At 38.0% G+C, this 26,378-nt stretch overlaps 1 protein-coding gene across 6 annotated transcripts in view; it reads right to left on the reverse strand.

The window, feature by feature from the left end:
• The window catches only part of FARS2 (phenylalanyl-tRNA synthetase 2, mitochondrial), a 631,346-nt gene that overhangs the window by 575,003 nt on the left and 29,965 nt on the right, over positions 1-26,378 (reverse strand). The window contains exon 2 of one of the 6 annotated variants that reach the window (XM_069103543.1): positions 15,775-15,856. The exons of the other annotated variants lie outside the window; for them this stretch is intronic. The gene's annotated coding sequence lies outside the window, so the exon portion shown is untranslated. The remainder of the gene's footprint in view (positions 1-15,774; positions 15,857-26,378) is intronic. 6 annotated transcript variants of the gene reach the window in all.

Here is a 26,378-nt window from a genome sequence, read left to right on the forward strand (position 1 = left end):
AGCTTACTTTAATCAGTCAGACATATATCGTTTACCTTGTTCAGGAGAAAAGGTCAGCACCCTGAACCTCAAAGTATACAGGCATAATTATCAAGACAGAAACATCAAGTAGACAGATTTCCAAACTGTCCAACCATTACATCCATACCCAGTCAACATCTGGGTTTCCACATTCTGGGTTTTTCAAAGCCGGGGGACTCTCAACAACGGCTTCCCAGAATTCAGATCAAATCACAGAACACTTCTCAAAGTGAGTCCCAAAACAAAGCTACACATCAGGGCTCATATAGCCTTCTCCTGGCTCAGAGAATGTAACAACCTTATTGACCCACTGGCCAATCAAAAAGTATCTACTGAAAAACAAGCCTCCCTCCCCAGGCTTCTGGTGCACTTTAGCCTAGGGGCAGGGAAGATCTTTAAAATTTACATTCGCATTACACATCCATGATCTTGGACAAATTATTCAACCCCTCCTAGCCCTCAGATTTCTTGTCTATAAAATGAAAGGGCTGAATTGGGTAATCTCAAAGACTCTGTTCTAGGTCTAAAACCTAGAACCAAAGTCTCCTGACCTTTAATTCAGTGTTCTTTCTATATTGCAAAACTTATCTTGTGTTCACAAGTCTTTGTTTTGTTTTTTCCCCTAGTGGTATACATACTGAGTTGCCATCATTAATTTTGGGTTAGGGCCAGGCTTTAATTGACCTTAAGAAAGAGTCATTTCTTATGAAGATAGTATGTGTGGATTGATAAAAAAAAATTATAATAAATCCTATTTATATTACTTATTTGCTCATAACCTGTTCATATTTGTTCATAATCCCTAAGTGAATCAACCCAAATTAACTGTTCATTAGGGTTCTCATATGAAGCCAGTTTGGTGGGCATAATAGAAAATGGAATGAAAGAGACAAAGAGTCAAAGGGATAGAAGAGGCTTTAAGAGGCACTGTCCAGCCTGTGGTATGCCTCTAGCAGAAGTAATCTTTATACCATCACAGGACAATACAGGGTGAATCCTTCTCACACACAGCCTATACTTGCTGGCATGGATAAAAGAGGCACTCCATAATAACCCACACAAAAATTAGAGGAATATGGGGTTTGGTTTTTAAAGAAAGAAGGGAGAAAAAAAACCCTCTGAAATGTAAATATCCATAAATTTCAAGCCTGATTACCCAGTGGCCATAACTGCTGACAGCTGACTAGGTTTACATCAATTTCCAGAGGCCTCAAGCCACCACAGATTGAACAGGTTCCAGTGATCTACTATTCATTCAAGTCCCTAGGTAGATATCACATGGCTATCAAAAGAACCAACAGAATTTTAATTCTCATTTGTGCTTTCTTTCCTCAACTATTTCTTCTGTCATTCTCTATAAGCAGTTTCTCTACTATTGATGCCTTTGACTTTAGAATTTCAACCAAACAGTCAAAGGTGTATATTGTTTGAATAAAGAAAAAGAAAGAAAAGCAGGTGCTATGTTCAGGTTTATATTTTAGTCACACCAGAAAAGTCAGGAAACTCAGAGTTAATGCTCCCTTGATAGCTTTACATCTCTACCTTGAGCATATGGATTATAATGAGAGTTTCTCCTAACATAATTGTAGTAAATACAGAGCCAGACTGCATGCTACATCCACTATTGTGTAGCTTTAAAAAAAAAGTATACAATCAAGCCCACAGGCACTAAATCTTGTATTTATGTAAATCTTGTCAAGGTCTCTATCAAACACTAAGCTGCCAGGAATTTTGCTCAAGAATCAGAATGAAGAAGGGTGTGCAGAAGGGGAAGGGGAGGATCAAAATATTTAGATTTATACAAATCACAGAATGGCAAAGCTGGAAGAGACCTTGGAGACCAGAGAGCCAAACACCCTTATTTTACAAATGGGGAAACTAAGACCTGGGAAGGTCAATTTACTTGCCCAAGGTCAAACAGCCAGTCAGTTTCACCCAGTCCATGGGGAAGTTGCAGGTCATAACTCACTACCTTGTCTGACAAACTATCCAACACCATCCACAGATGTATCTGAATTAAACCCCATTAGGGCCACACCCTTAACTTCATCTCCATCCCAATCCCCAGAACTCCAGTTCCTGTGCCAGCGTCTGATGATAAAACCTGCCACTATCAGGGCTAAAATTGAGCAAGTTTGCAAAAAATTAAGGATGGGCTATCATGTTGTCTCTCAAATTTTCTTTGGCACTGTCTTAGGAGTTAGATAACGGATTTTATTCCAAGTTTCACTGTTTACTATGTGACTTTGGGGAAATGATTATCTCTTTCTGGTTTTCATTTTTAAATATGTAAAATAAGATTGAAATGTGTGATATATTACAATGTACAGAGTGCCCAGAAGACCTGGGTTGGAAACTTGGCTCTGCAATTTACTTCCTGTATGACCTTGTGAGAAAGCTATTTAACCTCTTTAAACCTCAGTTTCCCATCTATAAAATTATGGAGCTGGATTAGATGGGGGCAAGGAATGCCGAGATAGTATCCAGCAAAACCATAAAGGGGTCCAGGATGAGATCTAGGCAAAGTCTGGAGGTAAAGAAAGCCAGTTAAGAAGAGATGGATTGGGAGAAAAATTATGGATTAAGAGACAATAAGGACAAAGAATAGGTTTAGGATCACAATATTTGTATCAGAAAGGAATCTGAGATATCAACCAGTCCAAGCCCCTCATTTTACAGATGAGGAAACTGAGGCCTTGAGATATAAAGTGACTTAAAGACACAAAAAATAAGGAACAGGATCAGGATTCAAAACTTGTTTCTCTGACTCCAAATATTCGATGGTATTTATAGTATATCATTAATGTCCTTGGGGTTGGAAGAAACAGAAGGATAGGAGGTTGCAGGCAAAAAGCAGGTTCTCAAGATTCCAGACCTTGAACATATTTGGAGGAACAGTGAGCTCCAAGGTGCATCTATTCTAAGCTAAAATGGAATGAAGGAGGTCAATGTAGCTAATAAGACTGAGAAACAGAGATGTCAAGCATTAGAGGAATCATCTCCATAAATACTGCCATGCTCAGAGATGATGGCAAGGGACAGAACAGAGAGGAAGAGCATAATTCAAGAACTTTAATCTTGAGAAACTTAGGTCAGCAGATGATAGAACAATGAAGAGAGGGTGACTTACACAGATGGCATGAACTTCAATGAGGCGAATGGTGATATCAGTATGGATTGGCTACTTTTATGGGGGGGGGGCTCTTTTTCATGATGAGAGGCTATATTTTTCACCTCAGGAAGCCACTTCTCTTTGCCATGAATGGAGCCAGGTTAGTTAATGAAGATCATTCAGCACAATCCAATACTATTGTTAGGGAAAAAAACAACTCCCAGTGGTAGTAGGTCAGCAGCTTCATCTTTAAAGAGAGAGAATTTTATCACCACATCACTTTAAATTATATAGTGCATTTATGTATACATATACAGAGTTAGATAGATAGGTATGTAGAGGTAGGCATATTCACACATAGACACAGATATATTTCTATGTGCATGAAGACACTTATTATATTGACACATATATACATACATATATAGGCATGTAATTGGGACCTGTGCCACACTGTTAACATATTTTTTGCAAAGCCACCTGGAGGTGTTGAATGTTTGTCAATGATTGCCAAAAAATGAGCAGTGCCCATCTGCTAACCCCAGTAAATTTCCTTCATTACGAGCATATAATGGCAGAGAATTCCCTCAGCACACCTCACATCCTGTCAACGGAGCTATCTGTTTAAGATATTTATAAGGGGTCATGCAGGGTTTTACAATAATTTGTTTAAAGGAAATAAGTCCACAAGTTCACGTTTGGAGCTGTGTACTGAAATGTCTGTGGAAGGAGTTGGAATAATCAATAACTGGGAAGGGTAAGCAGAATTCACAGCTGTCTGTCTCCTGTTTGTACTGGGACAGAAAAATTCGGGATGGGCTTGTATATGGAGATCAATTTGTATTTCCAAAATGACAACACTAAAGACTTGTATTCATCACCATGCCTAGGTACTATGATGACAAAAGCCAGAGTGACTATGGGAGAGACAGAAACAAACTGGCTAGAAGAAAAAAACACGAAGTTTTGTTTCATTCATTTGGCAATGTGGTATCTGTCACCATGGTATCCAGACATGGGGATGGGAATGGGTTCTAGTTAATGGATTCTTAGAGATGATGTTAGAGATTTTTAAGTGATTAAATGCACAAATTATGCCAAACTTGCTGTTCATCATTATGTTTAGACACAGATTTCTTCCCAGCACTTAGCCATCAAACTAGACTTGTGTCAATGGCGCAGGGAAGATAGCTAGTGGTCAGGCAATTTAATTTTCATTTATTTCTCCAGCTCCCTTGTCTGCTTGTCTGTCTCTTTTCAGCCCCACCCTAAGAGAACTCTGTCTTCAAAAAAAAAAAAGTATAGTTAGAAAAAACAAACTTTAAAAAGTGTAGGAAAAACCTTTTTCATAGGAGATAATCGTTCCATAATTATCAAAGCATGAAAGCCAAGGGCTTTGAAATGTTTTTTGTTTGAAACAACCAAAGGCTATGCTCAAAAAAGCTTTCCTCTGTACCATTTTGGCTCATAGAAGGAAAAGCTAGCCACATATTCTTTTTTCCCCAGTTGTTCACTAAACAAAGGGTAATGGGAAAAGTTATTAACTGGCATACAGGTATATATTTACAGTGTGACACAAAAACAGAAATTATACCAGTGGAGAACTGTCTACAAACATCCTTTATAAGAGATTCCCGAAATTGTACACTCACTGGGTTAGGGTCCTTAAACTGGAGTACTTAAATGGTGTTTCTTTTTTAATATTTTGATAAATGCATTTCAATATATAATGGTGAGAAATTCACCAGACTGACAAAGGAATACATGACTTAGACAAAAAAAGTCATAAACTTTTGGTTTACCTTAATAAATACTTTTCTAAAAATTTAAATTAAAGCAAAAATAACCAAACTTTTTTTGGCTTCTAATTCTCTATATAGCACCTTCAAATTGTAACAAACCCACTTTCTAACAATGAAAAGTCCACTGCAACTACAGCAGTAGTTGCTATGGAATTTCTGAGGTAGACTCTGACTTAAACAAAAAAACAATGTAATTTTGAGATTTAAGAACACAGCTCTGTGTTTAAACACAAGAGAAGATAGGAAGCATCTTAGCTAGGGTCACCAAGGGGCCATGGTCCCAAGGGAGGTCACCTTCCAGGTTGCAGAAAGGCTGGCAAATATATTACCCAACACTGTCAAGCAGTAAAGTTCAGAAGTGAGAAAGCAGCCAGGTGAACTGTAATTCAATTCATAAAAATGGACTGTTATCCTTCCTCCAGAAAAAAAAATTACCTCTGAACAATAGTTACACTGCTATGAAAATTCATTTCTATCAGGGTTTAGTTAAGGGGATCTTAAAAGACCCTTTTAGCAATCTGGTGATGCCTACACACTCCTACCCACAATAATGTTTTTAAATGTATAAAAGAAAATAACATAGGATTACAAAGGAAACCAATTATATTGAAATAAAGTTATCAAAATATCTGAAAAAAACAAGTTTATGGTACCAGGTTAAGAATTCCTGCTTTAACTAAATCTGTAGAGTGAGGGAGAAGCTCACACTAAAATTTGTTTTATTTAGTTGCAAGGATTTACAGATAGCCAATACATAACAAAATAAAGAACACTGCCTACCTCAAGCATTTAACTAAGAAGAACTAAGAGAAACAGGTTAAAACTTTAGCTGTGTAACCCTGGGCAAATCACTTGACCCATCTGAGGCTCAAGTTTCTTACTTGTAAAATGAGAGGATTAAAATAAAAGACATCTAAGGTCCCAACTAATTCTAAATTCTAAAGAAACAAAGTAGATGAGATCTCCCCATTCCCAGGGGAGCCATTCTAGAAATCCCCGCAAATAGGAAACATCAATAACACAACATGTAGCCATGTTATCACCTCAGTGCTTTCTCACTTCTGAGCTCAGTTTCATTTTACATTTTGACATGTTTCAGCATCACACTGAGAAAGGAGGACTTACTATATGTATACTATCCATGACAAAATAATCTAGGACAAGAGACGTAAAATGTCTTCTTTTTAAAAATTAGGGCTTTTCCCCTTGATGTATTTCCAGAAGAAAACAGTTTCTCTAAACAATGGAAAACAACAAACAGAAAGAGAACTATGCATCTAAAGTATTGATTCCTGGTTTGGCACTGAGTACCACAAATAGTCAAAGCCCCTAATCATAAAAAAATTCATCTAGACAGGTTTTTTTGTCTTTTGGATCTATATTCCCCTATGCCCAGCTAATCCTGACTCCCATCCTACAGCCCTCAAAGTGAACCTACATTCCTTCAAGTTTTCTTCTTTTTTGGAGACAATCAGGGTTAAGTGACTTGCCCAAGGGCACACAGCTAGTCAGGGTCTGAGGCCATATTTAAACTCGGGCTCTCCTGATTTCAGTACTGGTGCTCTATCAACTGTGCCATAGAGCTACGCCCCAAGTTTTCTTGAATTAGAAATGACTCAGGCCTCCATGAAGCTTTCTGAGAACTATTCTACCACAGGCTCAAGAAGGTTAGAGGGCAAAGCAAATGACAATTCATTTTCTCACATTGGAATTCTAACTTTTGAATGGCTTGAGTTTGCCTTGCCACATTCCCCAGTGGGGTGGATCACCAGCTTCTTTATAAAACCAGCATCTCAAAAGAGTTTTCTAAATCACCAAGAACCTACTTGTCTCTCCTGTGGCTTCTGGCTAGAGCATCATCAGTTCAAGGTACTATGCCTCACACTCTTCACATGGGTTAGAATGCCAGTCATATTCTGCCTGTGTGACCTTGGGCAAATAGTTTCCCTTCTTTGGATGGGACTCAATAACAGCGCCTTGGGTTACTCTCAGCTCTAACTCTGTGATACTATGAATTCATACCTACTGAGTCCAATTCAAATTTCATACCCTCCATGAAGTCTTCTCAATAAACCTGGGTTGATAATGACCTTTTGCAGAGGTCAGCACATAGCTTTTTGTTTTGGAATTCTCTGATGCATTTGCAACATTCTACATTATCATTGTTTCTTAACCTTCTAATAGTTTGTAAACTCTATGAAAGTAAAGAACAGGATTTATTTAAATTTTGTACCTCACCTACCACAATTCTCTGCATACACTAGGTGCTTAATAAATGTTTGTTCAAGAAATGAACAGATCCCATACACAGCTCAATTTAGCCCAAAAGAGAAGAACCTTTTGAAAACCAAAGAGAATAAAAAATACTAGATTATTTTCTCCACATTTCAGCCAGGTATTAGAAAACCTAGGTTGTCATATCTAAAAACTTTTCTTTCTCTCTCTTTTTTTTGCTTTTTTATGGAGGGGGAAGGCAGGGCAATTGGGGATAAGCGACTTGCCCAAGGTCACACGATTAGTTTTTGTGTTAAGTGTCTGAGGCCGGATTTGATCTCAGGTCCTCCTGACTTCAGGGCCAGTGCTCTATTCAATCCTCCACCTAGCCGCCCCCTCTCTAAAAACTTAAGAGTAATAATTATGTTTACAGGATAATTTTCTGAGAGCCAAATACAAAGTCCTACTGGTTCTGGCATGTAACCCACCCTAACTTTCACTCACATTCTGTCAAATACAGAATCACGTTAAAGTATATGTTTCTAGGGACACACGGTAACCACTAACTTCTCAAGATGATGCCTTGGAGCAGGCAAATCTTGGCCTCTGAAAAAGATCATAACATCTTAACACTATTTTAGAGGAACTGTAAAATTATGCTTGCTTCTTTTTTCCCTTGAATTCATCTTATTTGGAAAAAAAAAACTGTTTCAGTCATCTGCTCAACAAGTATTTATTTAGAGTCTACTGTGTTCTAGGTATTATCCTGTCATATAGCAGGCACTTAAAATCATACAAAGACAGAAAAGAAATAGGCCCTGTTCTCAATAAACATACATCCTGTAGGGGGGAAACAACATGAACAGAGAAAATTTTGAGCCCAAAAAATCGAAGTAAGTTCCAAGGGTTGGGTACTAGTATCTAAGGGAATATGGGTAAGTTTCCTGCAGAAGGAGACACAAGTTGAGCTCTGAGGAAAGTAAGGGATTGAACAATGCAGGAAAGAAGAGGAAGCCATGGGGGGCAATTTGTACAAAGATACAAAGATGGGGAATAGAGTGTCATATACAGTATCTAAAGCAAGACTTGACCAAGTCTTCAGAATGCCTAGTTCAGTGCTCTAATCACTACACTATCCTGTCTATCTGTGAAAGGATCCCTCTGGGGTAACTTACAAGAGGAGAGAGGATAGGACAGGATAAAAAGTACAAGCAAAAAGACTAACTGGTCATAGACAGCAAAATGTCACCCCTTCATCAGAGACTGATGTCCCAAGCACAGCAGGGGGCCACACAAGCAATACAAATAATAAGCGTGATCCCTTGCCCTTGAGAACCTTGTAATCCGCTAAAGAAGATAAGAAAGGTTAACAAATTTAGAGTTTCAGAGAATATGCTAAAGTTTGCAGAAGAAATCCAAAGTGCTTGTACCACCAAAGCAATATTCACGTCACCAATGATGACGGCACAGTTCCAAATCACAGAATATAACAGACTTTCCATATAAAAGACAGAAGCAAAACATTTATTCAGACTCCAGAAAGTCAAATCCCTCATAACAACAAAGAAGTTAATATACCATAACAAAGCAGGGAGCCACACCTTCAGCCATCCTTCAGCCTTCCCACAAACACTCCCAAGCCTAGCTACCTCCTTGCCTTTGTCCTCTCTCTCCCACCATCTAACTGCTTTGAGTCCCAGCTTCTTCTGGGTTCTCTTCCACCCTTCAGCAAACTCCTCCCACCACTAGCTCCATGTGATTACATTTGGCCTATTAGGGAGCAGGGAAGATCTCCAAATTCCCTTAAGTCTATTGAGGGGCAGGGAAGATCTTCAAATTCCTACTACCATTACAGTGCTATGGGAATTTAGAGGGATAGATCAATCCGATTGGGGGAGATAGAGATATAATCATGGAGGAAATTATATTTTCAAAATATTTTAATAAATATAGTGATTATCATAATTACTATCATTTACTTTAATAATTAATAGTAATAGTGATTTGAACTTAGAGCCAGAAGGCCTGTTTTCCAGTCTCAGTTCTACAACCCATATGTCCACAAAATCACTTTGTGACTACTCTGCAACTAAATCAGTTGTCTCATTTATAAAATGAAGCTAGTACTATTTTTATTGCCTGTTACAAAGAAAACAGTTTGTACAGTGTAAAGTGCTCTAAAATGTTAGATAATAATAATAATAGTGGCTTGATATTGTCATTACCATTAATAATAAGTTCAGATGGACCTTGAAGGATGTATAAGATTTCTACAGGTAGAGAAGGAAAAGAGGCAGAGTCAAATCATAGGCAAGTTAGGTGGATGGCAAGTAGTACAATTGGAGGGGAGCATAAAGTATAAAGTGACCAAGACCATTCAAAGACAACTGGCATTTATTGAATACCTAGTATGTGTCAAGCACTGTGCTAAGTTCTGAGGATACAAAAAAAGGCAAAAAAAACAGTCCCTGCTCTCCAAAAGCTCTGGGTCTAATAGGGGACAACATGAAAACAACCTGGCACAAACAAGACAGAAATAGGATAAACAGGAGATAATCTCATAGAGAAGGCAACAAGATTAGAGAAGATAAGGAAACCCTACTTGTAGAAAGCATGATTTTAGCTGGGATTTAAAAGAAGCCAGGAACCCAGGAGGCAGAGGGGAGAAGGGAAGGCATTCCAGACAAATGAGGCAGCCAGTGAAAATTCCCAGAGTCAGAGATGGAGTTCCTTGGTTGAGGAATATCAAAGAGGCCCCTGTCACTGGAATTCAGTCTATGGGTGGGGGAGAGAAAGGGTCAAGTAACAAAGGGCTTTAAAAGTCACAGAGAGGACTTTATATTTGATTCTAGAGGTAAGAGGGAGTGCTGCAGGTTAAGTTGGACTTGTGCTTTAAGGCCAATCTGACAGCTGAGCGGAGAATGAATTGGGGTGGGGGGGGTGGAAGAGAGAAGAGAACAAATATGTATTAAATACTGCTCTGTGCTAGGCACAGTGTTAAGCATTTACAAATATTCACTTGTGGCAGGGAAACCAAGCAGCAGGCAATTTGAAAAAAGAGGGTCAGATTATAGACACTCTTGAAGGTCAAGCATTGGATTTCTGTCCTTTATATAGAAGGCAATGGAGAATCACTAAAAGTTTTTGATCATGAGAATAAGATAATCAGAGTTGTATATCAGAAAGACTGATCTCAGATTAATAATTCCTTCGCCATAAAAGGAGAGTAGGTGACTAAATTAACTCTCGAGACCCTTCTAACTCTAAGCCTATGATCCTACAATAAGTATGAACTTGGGATGGTTTATAAAATAGACTTCATTAACTTTAAGTACCATCAGTACAGTTTTTCACAACACTGCATGTAGTTGGGAGTCAAAAAGCTAGAAGAAATTAATGTTCCTGCAGAATCCTAGTCTTCAAGGATCAGTCAATAAACATTTATTAGGTGCCTACTATGTGTTATGCATTCTTCTAAGCACTGGGCATACAAAAAGAAGCTGCCCACAAGGAGTTCACAATCTAATGGTGCAGACAACATGCAAAGAAATGGACACACAACATACAAACAATCTACACACAGGAAAAATAGGAAATAATTAAATGAGAGAAGGCATTAGAATTATAAGAGTTTGGAAAAGCCTTCCTGTAGAACATGGTATTTCAGCTGGGACTTGAAGGAAGCCAAGGAAGCTAGTAAGCACAGATGAGGAGGGAGAGCATTCCAGGTATGGGAGGACAGCCAGAGTAAATACTCAAGAGTTAAGAGATGGAGTGTCTTGTTCATGGAACAGCTAGAAGGTCAGTGTCCCCGAATCAAAAAGTACATCTCAGGGAGTAAGGCATAAGAAGATTGGAAAGCTATAAGAGGGCTAGGATATGACTTAGAATACCAACTGAGCATTTTGAACCTAATCTTAGAGGCAAAAGAGAACCACCAGAGTTTACTGAGTTGGAGGATCATTTTGCTGGTGAATGAAGGATGGACTGGAGGGGGGAGACAAGTGAGGCAGGCAGACCCCTGTAGCAGCAAGCACCCCAAGCGTCCTCAGGGTTTGCCGCCACCACAGGTTCCTGGATCTGCCCTGTCAAAGGAAAGCAACTCAAAATGGGTTAACAAGCTTACTTTAATCAGTCAGACATATATCGTTTACCTTGTTCAGGGGAAAAAGGTCAGCACCCCGAACTTCAAAGTACACAGGCAGAATTATCAAGACAGAAACAGATCAAGCAGACAGCTTTCCAAACTGTCCAGCCATTACATCCATACCCAATCAACATCTGGGTTTTTCAAAGGGGGCGGGGGGGGGGGCCCTGGACAACGGCTTCCCAGAATACAGATCAAATCACAGAACACTTCTCAAAGTGAGCCCCCAAAACAAAGCTACACATCGGGGATTATATAGCCTTCTCCTGGCTCAGAGAATGTACCAACCTTATTGACCCACTGGCCAATCAAAAAGTATCTACTGAAAAAACAAGCCTCCTACCCCAGGCTTCAGGTGCACTTTAGCCTATGGGCAGGGAAGATCTTCCAAATTTGCATTCCCATTACAACCCCCTAGAGAGCTATTACAACAATCCAAGTATGAGGTGATAAGGGTTTGCACCATAGTGATGGCAGTGTTGTAGGAGAGAAGGGGGTCTATCTGAGAGATGCTGCAAAGGGGAAATCAACAGTTGGATGGGGGGGGGGGTGTTAGGGAGAAGGCTAGTGAATAGTGGAGAATGACAGCTAGGTTGCAAGCCAGAAGGCTGAGAAGATGGTGATATCCTCTACAATAATAGGGAAGTTAGCAAAGGAACGCCTTTCACAAAAAATAATGAATTCATTTTAGATATGTTGACCTTAAGATGCCTACTTGACATCTAATTCGAGATGCCTGAAAGGCAGCTGGAGATGAAAGATTGAAGGTCATCAGAGAAGTGGAGTAGATTTGAGAATCTTCAGCACAGTGATGATAATTAAATCCATGGGAACTGATGAGATCATCGAGTGAAATAGTAAAGAGAGAAGAGGGATTAGGACAGAACCCTGTGGGACACTCACAGTTAGAAGGCTTGGATGAGGATCCAGCAAAAGGTAGGAGAGAACCTGGAGAAAGTAGTATCCTGAAAACCAAGATAGAGGAGAATATCAAGGAGAAGAGAGTGATCACAATGTCTCAACAATGTCAAAGACTGCATAGAGGTCAAGAAAAACTTGGATTTGGCAATTAAGAGATGATTGATAGGGGCGGCCAGGTAGCACAGCAAGTAAGAGCACCGCCTCCAGTGTTGAGAAGACCTGGAGATCGAATCCCGGGCTCAGACACTTAGCACCCACCCAGAAACACCTGGCCGTGTAACCTTGAGCAAGTTACTTAACCCCGATTGCTTTTAAAAAAAAAAGAGAGAGATGATTGATAATTTTAGTTTAAGTTTAGTCAGTAGAATGACAAAGTCAGCAATTGGATTATAAAGGGTTAGGAAGTGAGAGTAAAGAAAGTAGAGGCAACTATTACAGACATGCTTTTAAAAGAGTTTAACCACAAAGGGCAGAAGGCATATAGGATGATAGATAGCAGGGATAGGGGATAAAGTGAGGGGTTTTTGAGGCTAGAGTAGACGTGGGAATATTTGTAGGCAGTGGGGAAGAAGCCAGTAGTAAACAAATTGAAGAGAGATTCAAAATGAGTGGTATGGTGGGAATGAGAGAGAAGATGAGGAAAAAAATGATGGAATAGGATTGCATGGGCAAGTGGAGAAGTGGGTCTTGCAAAGGAGTAAGGCCACCTCTTCATGTGAGACAGGGATGAATGAAGAGACAGTGGAATAAGGCACTAAGGAAGAAGGGTGAAAAGGAAGCTCATGATGAATGTGTTCAATTTTATCTGTAAAATATGAGGCAAGGTTCTCAGCTGAGGGAGTGGAGGAAGGGTCAAAGAGAATTAAAAAATGAAAACAGAGAGCCTGGGGGTAGTTTGTTAAAGGGAGCATATAAAAGTGACAGTTAGGAAGAAGACATATGCAAATTCCTCCTCCTACCCCTAGTAAGCTAGGGGACATGAAAGAAGGAACAAACAGCACAGAAGAAAGCATCCTGGGATGCTGTGTGTTCTGGAGAGATCCAAGTTTCTCTGAGCCCAACATAGAAAAAGTATAAAAAGAGAAGATGGAGGCTGAAGGAAAGTTTGTTTGGCATTGACCAGGGGAATTCCAGGAAGCAAAATAAAAAGAATGGTTAGAGAAAAGGGACTAGGGAGTGGTAGGACTGAATTGACTGGGACAAGAGTATTGGAAGACATAGCACAGGAAGGCCTTAGGAGACAACAACTCTATATATAAATCAAGATGGGAGATGGGAGGGAAGGAAGATGTATAAATCTACTAGCCAGAGATTAGGTTATCTGGTTGGGTACTCTAGCTTCCAGTTTCCAGTGATTATACAGGATAGCATTGGTGTGGATCTCCTTCTTCAAATACTTAGGAACTCATGCTGACAGTGGCAGGGATCAGACCAGAAAATTCTGGAGTCCCAAGGAGAATGAATTGACATGTATAAGCAATAGAGTCGGAGGTCTATTTCTGGCTCCATGCCTGGTGGACCACTTGTTGGTGATGTTACAGAGGGAATTCTGGTTTAGATTTAGGTTGCCCCAGACAGCCTATGTGGACCCTTCCAACTGTGAGACTCTGAGAGTTCTTTAGATTACATGAGCGTACTAGAAGAGGAGAAATAAAAATGTCCTACTATAAATGAACAGAATATTTGAGTCACAAGGACCATCTCACTAAACTAAAACTATTCTCTTACCTAACACTGGATACCCATTTGTTTTGCCTTCTGGAAGAAAGAAAAATGAAAACATAGACTCTAAGTATTTTACTTTATGAGTGAATAGATTTGATTATATTTCCATTTTATTTCTGTCACAACTAGGGCTATTTTTCTTTTTATCAAATCATTTAGTAGCTCAGAGCCAAAATACCTCTAGATTTTTAAGGGTTGCCAGCAAAAAACAACAACAAAAAAAACCCCACATAAAATAGAAGGCATCTACAATGAGTCTCTTTTCTAGCAAAAGGGATGATTACCATTTTAGCTCTATCACCCTTCTGAAATGCTTCTTTTCTTTGATTTGTTTTCTATTCCCTCCTTTTTATCACCGAAAATAAAGTCAAGATCCAGAGTTCACATTTACCAAAAAGATTCATTAATGTCCTCTGAAGGTAAGTGATAGAATTAGTGGTATCAGCTCAAGTACACTATACTCCTCCATCTATGATAAACACTGTCTCATCCATGCCTTCACTTAGATACCTGGACAGAGAATTCCGGCTTTGCAAGCTACTACCTGTGCAATCCTAGGCAAGTAACTTCCCCTCTCTAAGGGCCTCAGTTTCATCATCTATAAAATTAAAAGTTTGGACTAAGGGACCACCAAGATCCCTTCTAACTCTGATACAAACAGTGCCCTAAGGGTTAAAAATAATATTAAGGGTTGCTTTTCTGATACTTTGTGAAGCTCCTAGTTTATTCTGTAACCTGAGGGTGCCCCCAAAGTCTCTTCCCCTTATCTGGAAATACCATAAAACTTTCCCCTTATCCTCGACCATAAAATTCCTTGTCTTCCCCCATCCTGGGTCATAAAATTTCCCCTGTCTCCCTTATCTTGTGTCTCCTATTCTGCCATTCATCTTCCTCATCCTGTCCCTAATCTTCAATCCCCATAAAAATCTCTAAAACTACATCATCACTATAAAATCTCTATATAATAAAGCCTAATTTCCCCAATATTGGAGTCTCACTTAGCTTATCGCTAAGGAGGTCCGTGATGCTTTTTCACATAACATAAAAAGGTCCCATTAGCTAAAAGAGAAGGTCTAAGTGGATTCTTTCACACCTGAATCAGCTCTCCCGACTCTAAACATATTATCTTTTGTTCTCATGATCTGGGATCTCATCGATGTGAGTATAGCATCCAACAACAGCAACAAAAAAAAGATAGCAACTTAGCTATCCATCCTGTGAATTCTGGTACATACATGTCCTCCTTATAAGTGTTCCTCAGAGGGTCTACCTACTACTGAACTGGAGACTTTCCTCTAGTGTTTGATATTGCATGGATGCTGCCAGTGGAGCAACTAGGATGTCTGTACTCATTTGGGGCTTATGAACAATTCACTCACTTCCTTTCTTAATCATGTATCTGATAGCATGTAATACTTCTCTTTGAAGCATTACACTGCAACAGTTCATGATCTATCTTCACTTTTTAGAAAAGCAAGCTGTCTTCTGTAAAAGGATTTGGGATATTTTCTTAGCTTCAATGAGATGGAAGACCTTTATATCATTTGCTGCAAGTTTCTTAACAGGAAAGTTAAGATGATATGACAAGAATGGTTAAGACAGAGAAGAGAGGGTTTGATGAAAAAATGCCAAACTGAGAAGAGGCCCAACAAGAACAGAACCTTCCTACTGTACTGGGGAAAACTGCTTGAGGTTTTATTATAATCTGTGCCTCAGAATTCAGTCAAAACCAACCACAAAAAACAAAGACTAATCACAAATCCATCTACCCACACATTCTGAAACCCCAACACAAGGCAGGCATAACTCCTGGGTGTGAAATTGATAAATACTTTTATCGGCAGTTGTCATTTAGGGCATCATTCTCCAAATTAAATACCGGATACATCCTCTGACATTACTTGTTATGCATACCTGTAAAGAAAAAGCAGACTTTAGAAAAGGGCACTAAACATCATGGACATTAAGGTGTCTCCTAAGGAAGTCTTTTCTTCGTTAAAAAAAAATCACACTAAATTTCTTTTTGATGATCTAAGAAGTTTTATATGCTGATGAGATTCATTCCCATGCAGGACTTCTTGCCTCTGGCAAATCTGCCACCTCCAATTTGTTTTAAAAGGAACCATAATCACCCAATCAATCATATTCTCGACCTTCAGCCTTCACAGAGACTTCACTGTGGTCAGAAGCTGCTCTAAAAATTCAAGCTCTTGCAGTGAGTTTTGCATCAGTGCTGAAATACCAATGACAAGCACATTGCTTGAGGTAACCAAAATCTGAAAATATTATATTCTGGGTTCCTAATCTATCTTTTACCAAGGCTTTCTAAAATAAAGGTACTGTGATACATGGTAACTATGGAGGGTTTTTTTCCCCCTCTTCTGGTCCTTAAATATTGATTTGGCAATATTTCAAATTCCCACATATTTATCTAAAATGTTCATAATGAAATCAGGTTGCCCAGTTATGTTTCTAAAACATTTCTAAGTGAATCCTATTTTTCATTAAATGTATTCAATGTTTAGTTCTGGGGCGGGGGGGGGGGGGGGGGGAGGAGGGGGAGAGAGAATCAGCAACAATATCTCTCAAGGAAAATTAAAACATTTCCCTCACAACCAGACAGTTCTTATGTTCAGAAAACTGCCCCAAACCCTCAGCATGTGGAAACAGGAAAATGAGAGAACACACTAAAGCTAGAGACAACAGATTGCAGAGGAGGGCATTTTTCAAAAAAGTCACTTCATTACCTTAAGACAAAATCAAAAGAGAGTTGGGACTTTTTCCAACTGAAGAGGTTAATTTAATGAGAAAAGACATACAAATGCTTAAAGATTTTATTTTTAATAAAAGATAATAGTACCTCAAATTGTAGTGGTATGGTATACTTTCTTACTAGTACTTAAAGCCCCCATGGCACAATGGATAAAGGTGGCCTCAAAAGAAGGAAAACCTGAGTTCAAATTTCACCTCTGATAGCTCCTGGCTATAGTACACTATTTGGGTAAGTCATGTAACCTCCCAGTGTCCCTAGGTCCCTCTCTAAAGCTAGAAATTGTAGAGAAGATGTGGATATGCATGGCTAAAGATACCAAAAGCTCCTATAAACCAATGTAATCATAATTCAAATATTAAAAAATCAACATATTAACGTGTTTTCTTCACTATCTACCAAATTTTAAATGATTTTATAAAGGTAAACTATTATTATTTCTTATTGGAATTAGATGGCATTTGCTTCACTCCAAATTCAAGAATGGGAAAATCTAGTTAAACATCAGAATTTATAATTCAGTTCTCCTTTCCAGTCAACATTTCTACTGACATACTATGCCACATTCCAAAGGGGGAAGAGAAGAGAGGCTTACACTAGTTGTTTAGATTTTGTATGTTTCAATCTAATAAACCTGAATTTGGTCATCATCAATCTCAATAAAGAGAGAAAATGAAATTGGGGAGATGATCAAGAGCCTAAAGAGATTAAATGTTTTCCTCACAACCAGGCATCTCTTGTGCTAACAAAAACTGCCCCCAAAGCAGTAGAAATGGGCAAATGAGAGAAGACATTAAAGCCAGAGACAACAGATGGTTAGGCAGGATACAACAGTCCCTGGACTTATCCCACTTGGACAAAAATTCTCAGAAGAAAAATCTCCATCTTCTAACTTAATTATTAAGTTAGAAGGAATAGGAATATGTCAATAGGAATAGAGAACAGGAATAGATAGAGCTGTGATTTCATTGGTGTGTGATGAAGAATCCATCAATACAAGATCTGTACCTTCTCTGACTCTTATAGTCTTAGAACTGCCTAGAACAATAAGAGTTTAAATGACAACCAGTGTGTGTCAAAGGTAGGACTTGAACCTGACTCTTCCTGGATTCAAGGCTAGTTCTCTACTATACAATTAAAAAAAAAAAAAGACTCTTTCAGTGACACTTACTGAGGTGTAGAATACTTATCCCCCTGTAAAACTGAGGCAGGGTCAGAGGACAACGGCAAAAAGGATAGAAGAGGAAAAGCAGAGTGATGGGAAAAGGAAGACAATGACTAAAAATTTTATGGGGGGAAGCGCAGAGGAGGGTCTAAAACAGAAGTGTCAAATATGAGGCCTAATGGCCCTGGCCTACACTACTCCCTGATGGTCAGAACCAGATTAAAATGTAACTGGGAAGTATTTAACAAAATAAATAAAAATACAAAATATGAGTAACACTTATATGTGGCTTTCTAAGTCTACATGTAGCCCATAGAGTTCCCTCTTATATACAGTTTAGGAACCTCCTTTCTATATCAGTTTGACAACCACTGGTCTACAAAGAGATAGCAAAGGGATTGCATGGTCAAATGACTAAATCCCAGTAGCCTGGAAGTGAATTATGATCATGCAGATTTCTTTTCTAAAATTCATAGAGAATTAACAAGAAACAAAATTTCATTAACTTTGAATTAGCCAAAGGCAGTGTACTGTGGAAAGAGTAATGGTTTTTAAGTCATAAAATTTGTGCAGCCATGAGCAACTTGTTTTCTTGTTTTGTTTTGTTTCCATTTCCATTAAAGAAAGGGGCTGGCCTATTAGGGGTGGAGAACCTACAGTCTCAAGGCCACAGGTGGCCCTTTAAGCCCTTGGGTACAGCTTTTTTATGGAGTCCAAGTTTTACAGAACAAATCTTTTTATTAAGGGGATCTGTTCTGTGAAGTTTGGATTTGGTTAAAGGGCTGTACCCAAAGGCATAGAGGGCCACATGTGGCCTTGAGATGGCAGGTTCCCCACCCGTGGAGCCTAGATGATCTCTAAAGCGTTTCAGAATTTTAAATCCTGTGCTCCCAGAGCAATATACAATGAATTTTTCTGACATTGATTGGATGAGAGGCCTCAGCTCTCATCCTTTATAAAGACAATGATGAATCACACATTCCATGTAAAGTCTGGAGCAACCACTGAGTCTCCTACTAACCTCACCTTTGGAAGCTGGAATTAACTTCCATCTGATAACAAGAACTCTCTTCCCTACTACACTATTTTTGTCTAGGGGAAGCTTGCTTCTGAATTTGTGTATAAAAAGGGTCAAATGGTTCTATCAATCAATTGATAAGTATTAAGTACCTACTAAGTTTCAAGAACGGTACTAGGCACAGGAAATACAGAGAAAGGATGAAATAGTCCCTGCCCTCAAGGATTTCAAACTCTAACAGTGGAGGCAGCATGTATATAATTAAGTATATAGAGAATATATCTAAATGTCAGAGGTACTTTCTGCTATCAAGCAGTCCTAGCAGGGAAGACCTCCAGGAGAAAAAGGAGAATCCCGTCTTCTTAAATTCACATAAGCTGTGCGTGAAAGATTATGAAAATGGTCACTAAAAGACTCAGCATCCACCCCTTCCTGGGTGTCAGGAAAGGAATCATTAAGGGTGTTAAGGGTGAGAAGTTCAGTGGGGAAGAGACTAATATTAGATAGAAAGAAGGGAGATTTAAATGATGCTTTCTAATCTCCAAAGAGTTATCATGTAAAACAGAGAACAGACTTGTTCTACACAGGTCCGGGGAAAGAACTAATAGCAACGTGTGGATGCAGCAGGAAGGTAGTTTTCACATCACTTTAAGAAAGAACCTCCATTCAGCAAAAGGTCCCATGAATCTGTAAGCCTCTCTAAAGTAATGAGTTTCCTTTAACTAGAAGTGTTCAAAAAGTGACTTCATGACCATCTGTCAGGAAGGCTACGGAAGAGACTCCTTCATCCTGGTGGGCTGTACTGGATGATTTCTAAGGTTCCATTCAATATCAATATTCCATAACAGATATTTGAATCGATGACAATTTTTATCCTGATATAAATCCATTTGCTAGATTTATATTAATTCCAGAAGCTAATTAACATCATCCATATCAATCTTGAAACTGGAACTTTGATCTAAAAAGGAAACTTGGATATCATCTGGAATAAATTCCTTATGTTTCAGAGGAGGAAAGTGAGGATCAAAGATGTGAAATGATAAAGATAAAACTAAAAACCTGGTTTCTCTATAAGATAGTATTCATAGGTAATTTCAAAAACAGCTGAAGGACATAGCAAAAAAAATCTTATTTTCTTTGAAGAGAAAAATAGATCAGTCCACCTAATTTTGGAGACCCCAAATACTGCTAAGATTGGCATTTTCTTATACACCACATCTACTTCTGTGCCTCAATGAGGGCTTATAACATGGAGAAGCATTTTACCATTGTACATTCTGTTTCTCAATAGATCAAGTTGCAAATGGATGGCTTTAAATTCAGTAGCTATATAGAACAAATGAATAAATTATGAAGAACAGTATTATCAGAGGACAATTCAAAATTTAACTCTCATTGGACTACAAATTTAATTTACCTGCACATTTCTTGTAGTTTTATTGCTTATAAAGTGGCTTAACAGCAGTTCTCTAGACAGAAATTCATGAGTTTTATCTACACTCTACAATAAACATAATCAAGCCCTTATTTTAATAAGAAGCCTTATTTCTTCATACAAACAGGTAGTAAGAGTTAGATTTTAAGAAGAAGGAAATAACCAGGGAGGGAGGGTCTGGGAAAAGAGAGCTGAATGTAAATGAAGCTTGGTAAAAATGTAGATCACCTAGAATTTGATCGTGATGATGTAGTAAAGTCAATTGTACCACCTGTCACTTAAAAGTGATTTTCTAGAGTTATTGTTTTCTGAATTGAAATGAACATTGTTCAGGGTCAGCTTATAAGGTTAGTGATGGCCATGAGCAGCTCATAACTAAATTGGATGATTCTTAAGGCTTAACAGGAAATGTCTCCTATTTTTCACCATGAGATATGAATAAATTTTAATAGGTAGAGGTCATTTTAACAAAACCTAGTTGCTGCTAAATGCACAGGTACTGTCACGGCTTGCATGCTGAACAAAAACAATGTTCACAGATAAAATATCTGCAGTAGCAAAATACTTTTATACCTTAATGATTTATTTTCTTCATTTTCATTGTAGAATGGGAATATAGCAAAAGAATTTATTTTTTCTCTTTAAAACTGAAGAAACTCAAAGATATCCAGAAATGTAATGCAGAATTTAACATGAAATAGAGGAGTATTGTACTTTCAAAAGGATGTTACTTCAAAGTATTTATCATTCAAGTTCTTATCTGCTGACTTAATTAATGTATTTTGCTTAATGGTATCCTTCATTTTAAAAGATCTTGCCTTCCAGGGCAGGTCCATGCCAGACACTATCAAAGCACTGATAAATAAATTCTCTACCACCCTACTATGCCATATGATAGCAAAATGCAGGTAGCTGAGCACAAAGCCACTGCTTCTCATACTGGAAAGCACAGGCTCTTGGTCTGAATCTGAGAGTAATCTCAATTAATTAGTACATTGCATTTTAAAACAATTAGTAATAGCATTATTAAAACATTAGCTGAAATGCCTGCCAGCTTTACTTGAAATCTTCATGGTAGGATAGTATAAAAAATACACTGATACCCAGAGGTCAAACTTTTACCAAATTTTACACCCAGAATACATCTACATACGTGGAAATGGGATCTGAGAACCACAGAGCTATTAGAAAGGCCATGTCCTCCCTCATACAATCATGAGTAAAATAAATGTCTGTAAATTAAAACTAGGAAGAAATATTAATAAAAGACACAGTTGACAGCTGATGGAAGAGTTAGGAGAACTTTAAAGAAGCCATCATATTATATAGTGCAGTACCCTAATTGCTATTCATAATGACTATGAAAAACAAATTTTTAAGGTGAAATTACGTTCTGGCTACCAGTCAGAGAATAAGGAAAGTGTATAACAATTTATATTATAATATTATGACAATTAAAAGTAATACTATATTTAAAAGTAAAATTACTATTATATATATACACACATATATATTTAAGTTTAAAGATTTTAAAAGTTAAACTTTAGTTATTGGAAAATACCACCATTTGAAATACCCTTATATCAAATGAGGCAAAATAAATAAGATGACTGTATAAAAACAATTCCCTCAGTAACTATTCTTCATGTGTAAAAATGCTTGGGGACAGGATTTCGTGCAGGGATAGGGAAGCTGCTGCCTTAGGGTCACATGTGGCCCTCTAGACCCTCAGACTGAATCAAACTTCACAAAACAAATCCCCTTAATAAAAAGATTTATATTGTAAAACATGGACTCAGTCAAAAGGCCCCACCCAAGGACCTAGAAGGTCACATGTAGCCTCTGGGCCATAGGTTCCCCACCCCTGGTTTAGATTGAATCATCTCAGAAGTTCTGTTTGGTTATAAACTATGACTCTATGAATCTAATATTTGGTATGAGCCTTCTAAGACAAAGGCTCAATATTAGGTACAAGAACAATAAAAGCTAACATACATACAGCAACTTAATATCTACAGACATATATACATATATATACACACACAATATACATGTATATATATATATATATATATAAACACACACTTATGTAATGTCATTTGATCTTTAGGTCAACTCTATAAACAATATAATACAAAAATTATCATAGTATTGAAATGATCAGGGAAGGCTTCATGGAGGAGGTGGCACCAAGACTGGCCTTGGAGGAAAGCAGGAACCCTTAAGTAAAGTTGGAAAGGAATCCATTTCAGAGATACAACACGCTATTGACCAAAGGTGTAGAAAACATGATAAGTAACAATACGATTGAACTGAAACGCGGACAAAGATGAGAAGCATTCCAAGATGAAGGGGCATTGAAGGCCATGGAATTCCAACACTTCATCTTACAGATGAGAAAGGCGAGAATCAAAGCGGTGGAAAAGCGTACTACTCCCAAAGCCACACACGCGGTAAGTAGTGAAGGCGAAATGTGAACATAGGTCCTTTGACTCCAAATCCTAGGCTTTTTTTTCCCACTCATGAAGGGAGGTATAAAATTAGGCAAGAAAGGCAAAGTCAAATTTCATAAACCATGTTAAAAGTTTATATTTTACATAGTAGTGAAGAATCACTGATTGTGTTTGACTGTTATGGGTCTCTTGTTTGGTAAGTTTCAGACTACAGTATTTGAGACAGTATGGGAATGAATAGCTGATATAGGTTAGAGAAACTTCCCCACAGTTCAGCTGCCATCTCATCTCTCACGGTTGTTATGAGTGAGCCTGAGCTGCTATAATAGACAGGAAGACAGTCAAGTTTGTCTGTTCCTAAAAGCATGGTCCATGGTCCAGCTCTGCGGTGCCCTAGAATCATAAGACAAAAAATAGTTTGAGAAAGAATCTGAGCAGAGATGTGATGCCCTGAAGTGTCACCTAAGAACAATGGATCTAATTCTGAGATTGATTTTAATTTTTTTTATTTTTTTTACAAATTCTTTATTAACTTCTGATTTACATCATTCATTTCCACCAGATTTTGTTACAAATTTTCTACCCGTTTTTCCCCTACCCACCGCCCCAAAATAGCAGTCCCACAGGATATCCCCTCCTCCAGTCTGCTCTCTCCCATATTTTCTCCCAAACCCCTTTGACTTTTCCAGTGGATCTCTATGCCCCAGTGCCCAGCTTTCATCCCAAATGCTGGGGTTTTCTCAGCTGCCAGAGGTATTAGATGGGTGCCCTCTCTGAGGTCTCCACACACTCTGGCAAGCTGGACACACACCCTAGGACCTCCACCCTATCCTGCAATCCAGATCCAAGAAGGTTAAAGCAAGAGCAATTACCCCTCAGACTGGTGCTTGGTCCCTCTACACTCTGCAGGCCAGGAACTGAAACTGCCAAGTGGCACTGGCTGGCTGTGCAGGAGTCTCAGTGGCTTCTTGCCCGGGGAGCAAAAGCTAACGCACTCCCACTTACTGGGTCCCAAAGTACAGACTGCACTGACCTCTCACTTTGTCCTTCACATCTATGTGTTGATAAATCTGGAAATGGCCATAGCTGCTGCGGATCTAGAGTCCCTTTGGCCGGAAGCTGGTCAGGCCTGCCCTGGGGCTAAAGCCTCAGGCGTGGGGCTGGCCTTGGCTCCCAGAGCACTGTGCTGACCCATTCCTGCTGGTCTTCCGAGCTGTCCTCAGTGGGAGGTTGGCTTCTCTGTGTCATTTTGTGGGTTCTGCAGCTCCAAAGTTTGTTTATAATCCCCTTTTTACATGGATTGGGGAAGGTGGAAGCCGGAGCAGCCAGGAAGTCCTGCTTCTACTCCGCCATCTTGACTCCACCCCTGAGATTGATTTTAATCCCTTGCAAATGGGGAAGAGAATCTTGCAATGGATATCTTTATTATCAAACTAATATTTCTAGAAAATTGGCACTTAAAAGGAAAAGAATGAGTTGAATAAGATGGAATGATACTAAAACATAAAACTCATTAGAGGTAAAATAGAATAATTATTTCATACAAATGAAGCACGAACGGAAGAACTGTTACAGTGGAAGCAGGTCAGGGTGGAGGGCAGGGAGTGCTAGAACTTTATTCTCATCAAAACTGGGTTAAAGAGGGAATAACATATACATCTAGAAGGGTAACTCACAGAGAAATAGGAGGGTGAAGGGATAGGATAAGGGAGGAATTCTTAGAAGGGGTATGGATTGGGGAGGCAGTGTTTAGAAGACAATTAGATATCTGAAGAGAGAAAGGGTAAAAAGAGTGGGAGAGAAGGATAAAAAATGATGAAAAATAGGATAGAAGGAAATGCAGAACTAGTAATGATAACTCTAGATGAGAATGGGATGAACTCACCCATAAAACAAAAATGGATAGTAGAAAGTATTAAAAATCAGAATCTGACTATATGTTGCTTACAAGAATCACATTTAAATGCAAAAAAGCAGAAATATTAAATTCATCCTTTTCAGATCATACAATAAAAATTATATTTAAGAAGTGAATATGGAAACAAAAACTAAAAATTCATTGGAGACTAGATAAACTAATCTTAAAGAGTGAGTGGGTTAAAGAATAAGTCATAGAAACAATAATTTTATTTAAAAGAATGATAATAATGAAACAGAATAAAAAAAAACTTGTGAGAGCAAAAGCAGTAATCAGGGGAACATTTATATCTCTAAATGTTTACATCAATAAATCAGAGAAAGAGCAGACAAGTAAGGTGGGTATGCAATTTTAAAAACTAGGAAAAAAAAAATTTAAGTACTTCAACATCTAATTGGAAATCCTAAAAATTACAGGTTAGATTAATAAAATAGAATGTAAGAAAACCATTAAATTAATAAATAAGACTAGGGGGCAGCTAGGTGGTGTAGTGAATTGATCACCAGCCCTGGAGTCAGGAGGACCTGAGTTCAAATCCAACTTCAGACACTTAACACAAAAACTAGCTGTGTGATCTTGGGCAAGTCAACCCCAATTGTCCTACCTTCCCCCATCCAAAAAAAAATTAAATTTTAAAAATAAATAAATGAGACTAGAAATTGGTTTCATGAAAAAACCAATATAGTCAAAAAAGAAGAAAAATTAAATTAATAGTATAAAAAATGAGAAGGGTACATATATCACTAATTAAGATGAAATCAAAGCAATTAAGTAATTTTAACCAATTATATGCCAATAAATTTAACAATTTAAGTAAAATGAATGAATATTTACAAAAATATAAACGGTCTAGATGAAAATAAGAGAAAATAAAATATTTCAATAGACCTATTTTAGAAGAAGAATTTGAACAAGTCATAAATGAGCTTCCCAAGAAAAAAGGATCAGGACCAGATGGATTTACAAGTAAATTCTACCAAACATTTAAAGATCAACTAATTCCAACATTAAATAAAATATTTTGCATAGGGAAAGGAGTCCTACCAATGTCCCTATATAAAACAAATATGGTGCTGATACATAAAACAGGAAAAGCAAAAACAGAGAAAGAAAATTATAGATCAACTTCATCAATGAATATGGAGGCAAAATTTCCAAATAAAATACTAACCAAGAGACTATAATAATATATTACAAAGATCATACAAATGGGATTTATACCAGGAATGCTGGGCTGGTTAAACATAAGGAAAACTATTAACATAATTGATTATATCAATAACAAAAGTAACAAAAAATCATGATTTTATCAATAGATGCAGAAAGTTTTTGAGAAAACACAACACCCATTCCTACTAAAAACACTCAAAAGCATAGGTATAAATGGAATTTCTTTTAAAATGAGAAAGAAAAATAAGATAAGAGCTTATAGAAATAGCAAGGTCAAAAGAAATTTCTGTGTATTGTATTTGAGGTCTGGAAAAACCTGAATACAAATGTACAGCAGCTTGAGGAGAAAGAAGCCAATAGGAAGAGTCTTAAGAATCCAGGTTAGGAAGCAGATAAGGGATGAGATAGGAATAGGACTTGTGATTTAGTTGGTATAAGGAACTTCCAAATAAGAAAATTACTTCTATTCATACAAGCTGGCATGTCCTCTACAACTTATACTAT

The sequence above is a fragment of the Petaurus breviceps genome, unplaced genomic scaffold, assembly GCF_028583685.1.
Source record: "Petaurus breviceps papuanus isolate PSGF00001 unplaced genomic scaffold, PetGlider_PUasm1.0 582, whole genome shotgun sequence".
Lineage (NCBI taxonomy): Eukaryota > Metazoa > Chordata > Mammalia > Diprotodontia > Petauridae > Petaurus > Petaurus breviceps.